This window comes from Nicotiana tomentosiformis, chromosome 5 (genome assembly GCF_000390325.3).
Source record: "Nicotiana tomentosiformis chromosome 5, ASM39032v3, whole genome shotgun sequence".
Classification (NCBI taxonomy): Eukaryota; Viridiplantae; Streptophyta; class Magnoliopsida; order Solanales; family Solanaceae; genus Nicotiana; species Nicotiana tomentosiformis.
Genome location: NC_090816.1, coordinates 77,260,241 through 77,264,598, shown reverse-complemented (window position 1 = coordinate 77,264,598; position 4,358 = coordinate 77,260,241). Strand labels below are relative to the sequence as shown.

Genomic DNA, 4,358 nt, shown 5'->3' with positions numbered 1-4,358 from the left:
TATCACATGCTGCATGAGGCTCACTTTGTATCGTGGCTAAGGTCAGCTCTCGTATTTCATTAGCCATAGCATCAAGCTATGCCTGCACAGATGTATTAGCATCAACTTGGTGAACACCAGTTGATCTTTATTTTTCAGCACTCTCTGAGGGCCACTAATTAGCATCTTCAGATAACTCATCAAGAATTCTAACTATCTCCTCTAAAGTCTTCTTCATCAAAGGGCCTCCGGCTGCATTGCTCAATGTTCTACGCGAGGCCGGTGTCAATCCATCCCAAAATTCCTGGAGTTGCATCCAGAGTTCAATTCCACTATGTTGACACTTTTGAACTATCTCCTTAAACCTCTCCCATGCTTCAAAAATACTTTCAGTCTCTTTCTGGTAGAAGTTATGGATTTTTCTTCTAAACTTGCCCGTTTTAGCTGAGGAGAAATATTTATCAAGGAATTTTATGGTCATCTCCTCCCTTGTTTTGATCGATCATGTGGGCAAGCTTTGAAGCCACTGCTTTGCATTATCTTTTAGTGATAAGGGAAATTGCCCTTAAGTACACTGCATCTAGTGACACCCCCATTATATTCAAAGGTGTTCATAATCTCCTCGGAGACCATTAGATGTGTGTTTGGATCTTCGTTCATCTTTCCTCTAAAAACACAACAATTCTGAATGGTTTGAAGCAGCCCTTACTTTAACTCAAAATTATTAGCTGCAATTGAGGTTGTCTAACACTTGATAAGCCTTGATTGTAGATTAGCCTAGCATAATCGCCCAGTGATCTCCCAGGTATGGGAGCTATATTCCCGAACTTGTAATGACTCGATCGGTCATTTTGATTTATAGCATGTCGTTCGGTGGTTTGAGGCCTTGAGTAGCTTCACTTCAGGTATTATTACTTGTATGTGTGGTCGGAATTGAATTTCGAGAAGTTCGGAGTTGATTTGGAAAGAAAATTCTAAATTCGGAAGCTTTAAGTTGGAGGATTTGACCAAGGTTTGACTTTTGAGTAAACGACCTTGGACTCGGGACTTGAAGGTTCCAATAGGTTCGTATGATGATTTCGAACCTGGGCGTATGTTCGGGTCGAGTATCGGGTGGCCCGGGAGTATTTCGGTGCTTATTACAGAAAGTTGGCATTTTAAAGTTTTACGAATTCCCTAAGTTTGGGTTGAAGTGGATTTTGATGTTATCAATGTCTGTTTGGAATTCCGAGTCTGGGAATACTTCCGTATGGTTATTTTGGTCTTAGGAGCATGTCCGTACGTTGATTTGGAAGTCCGTAGGTCATTTCGGCGTCAATTGACGAAAGTGAAAAATTGGATGATTTTTGGGAAGTGTGACCGGGAGTGAACTTTTTGATATCGGGGTTGGATTCCGATTTCGGAAGTGGGAGTAGGTTTGTAATGTCAATTATGAGTTGTGTGCAAAATTTGAGGTCAATCGGACTAGATTTGATAGGTTTCGGTGTCGAATGTAGAAGTTTGAAGTTCTAAAGTTCACTAAGCTTGAATTGCGGTGTGATTCGTGGTTTTAGTATTGTTTGATGTGATTTAAGGCCTCGAGCAAGTTCGTTTTATGTATTGGGACTGGTTGGTGTGATTGGACGAGGTCACGGGGGCCTCAGCTGTGATTCGGGGTGGTTTTGGACCAAGTTTGAGTGTTTTGATGTTGTTGGTTCTGGTGCTGGTGTCGTGCTTCGCGATCACGAAGAAGGATTTTTTGGCTGCTGAATTTTTTTGTTCATCGTGAACATGACACAGGGGTCGCGAATGCGGAAAAGGACCTGGAGCAGCCTAGGCGAACGCGACATTGCGGTCGCAAACGCGGAGAAGGAAGGAGAGCTCGGAGCCTGGAAGTGGTAAGCCTTCACGAACGCGTCTGTGTGACCGCGAACGCAAAGCATCAGGACCTGGAGGCATCATGAACGCGACTTAGGGGACGCGAATGCGAAGGAGCGCTTTTGGAGCAGTGGCTTTTGGCCTTCGCAATCGCGAGCCATTTTACGCGATCGCGAAGAAGGAAGTTACTGGGCAGACTTGTTTTATTGCTGGTTTTGGTTCATTTCTTCTATTTCACACATGGCTTGGGCGATTTTTGGATCTTTTCAAGGGGAGTTTTTCATCATCTATTGCAAGGTAAGTAACTCCCACATTATGTTAGTGAAATACATAGTTTATATATGGATTTAAACATGGAAATTAGTAAATATTTGGTAGAAAACCTAAAAATTGGTATTTTTGGATTTTGACCACGAAATTGGACATGAAATTTGGGATAAATTATATATTTGAGTTCGTGGTGTCATGGGTAATAATTATCTTTGAAAATATTCGGAATCCGGGCACATGGGCTCGAGGGTCGGTTTTTTTTTTACTTTTCGAGCGGAGTTGGGAATTATTTTAATTGATTAATTATGGGTATTAGAATATATTTTGATTGGGTTGCACATTATTCGAATAGATTTGAATCGATAGGCTTTGGTTTGAGGTGTTAGAGAGGCTTTGGAGCCGGTTATGAAACTTCGGAGCGAGGTAAGTCTCGTGTCTAACCCCGTAAGGGAGAAACTAGCCCCTAGGTGAAATTTATTGTTATGTGCAACTGGTGGTGGGTGCTACGTACGCACGAGGTGATGAAAGTACGTACGTAGCTAAAGCATGTTTATGTCCGGGTAGACCTAGGATCTTATCATGTAATATTTGAATTATTTGTGCTGGCTTAACTAATTGAAGTTATAACTGAATTTAGTTTTGAAATAAATATATGTATAATAGACCGAGCCTTATCACCTTGAGTTGTGGGCGATTTATTTGAGGAACGTTAAAGATTATAATCATATTGTGCTCATGTGTGGTATTGTAGCACGTGTCTCGTAATTCGGTAATTTCCTTCCTTCCTTTTCTTATAGAGCGGGCCGAACGCCTCGGCAGTATATAGATGCATCTATGGATCATGCCGCATGTCCCTTGGCCATGTACACGTTATTCTGGATCGGGTCGAATGACCTCGGCAGTGTCGTGCGTATATCGCTAGTAGTCCGAATATTCACGAGCTAATCTTTCTACTGATGCCCGGTTCTTTATATGGTATTCCTTATTTATTTGATATTGGTACTTGACATTTATGAGATTTTAATGTAGAATATGAGATTTAGAAATTCATGCTCTAAAGGAAATATTTGGAAGATTATGTAACTTATAGATTTACCGCATCCTTGTCGTATGCTTCATAGTTGCTTATGTTTTTTTATATTGCTTTATTGGACCTTCAGTAAGTGTCGATGTCGACCCCTTGTCACTACTCCTCCGGAATTAGGTTAGATACTTACTAGGTACGCGTTGATTTACGTACTCACTTCTGCACTAAATGTGCAAGATCTAACAGGTTCATTTGATGACCATCTTGGCGCGTAGGCGCACCTGTTGAGGAGACTTTATGTGAGTTGCATTCCAGACTACGCATCGCAGTCTACCAAGTCTCCATTGTACTCATTTTATTCTGTCTTATTACATTTGGAAATTTAATAAGTGCATGGAGATTGTTATTGTACCCCTTAGAAATTTGTATTGAACCCGTTAAATTACTATTCACTCACAAGTGCATTTGGAAATTTAATAAGTGCATTTGAGTGAATAGTAATTTACAAAGTAAATGTTGTATTGTTATTGTACCCCTTAGAAATTTGCTCATGCACTTGTGACACCAGGTTTTGGGGGTTTCCTTCGGGTTATTCATTATTGTGGTTCGTGTAAATATTTTCATTTACTTTGTAAATTCTATTTTATACTGTTTAATTAAGGAAAATTACGATTACAAAAATACTAAAATGAGTAAATAAATTGGTAAATCACCGTTGGCTTGCCTGACGGCGGCGTTAGGCGTCATCACGACCTATAGTGGATTTTGGGTCATGACAGAACTGGTCTGCAGCCAAGGGTTGATTTTGAGCAATTCTTCGACCCATCTCATCTTCATAGATAATATGTGCGTCTCTAATGGTTGTTTCCTCAGCATCTCGTGCAGCTTTTTCCCATTGTTGGGCTGCCTCTCTTGCAGTCAAATCTACATTATCATCACCATTTCCAGCCATAGCTTCTTTGGTTGAGGACTGCCCAACCTTTTCTAACGTCTCGGTGAGAGTTCTTTCCTTTCTCAGCTGTCGCAGTTGTTTTTCTATCTCTTGATTGTATGGTAGCACTTCTTTCGTAGAAGCTCGGGTCATGCACCAATCTTAACCTGTAACCTGCGCACAGTCAAAGAACACCAAACATAAAAAGAGAAAATAGAAATAAAAAGAGAAAAAAATTCCTGAATTAGAAATACAAACTATTTCAAACACTATTGATTGCAAATCCCAGGCAAT

General features: G+C 40.5%; 1 non-coding gene across 1 annotated transcript; it reads left to right on the top strand.

The window, feature by feature from the left end:
- Window positions 1–305: 305 nt before the first annotated feature.
- LOC117273445 (small nucleolar RNA R71) lies at window positions 306–412 on the top strand. The gene has a single exon (XR_004503446.1). It is a non-coding gene; the product is annotated as a small nucleolar RNA R71 (small nucleolar RNA).
- The last annotated feature ends 3,946 nt before the right edge of the window (window positions 413–4,358 follow it).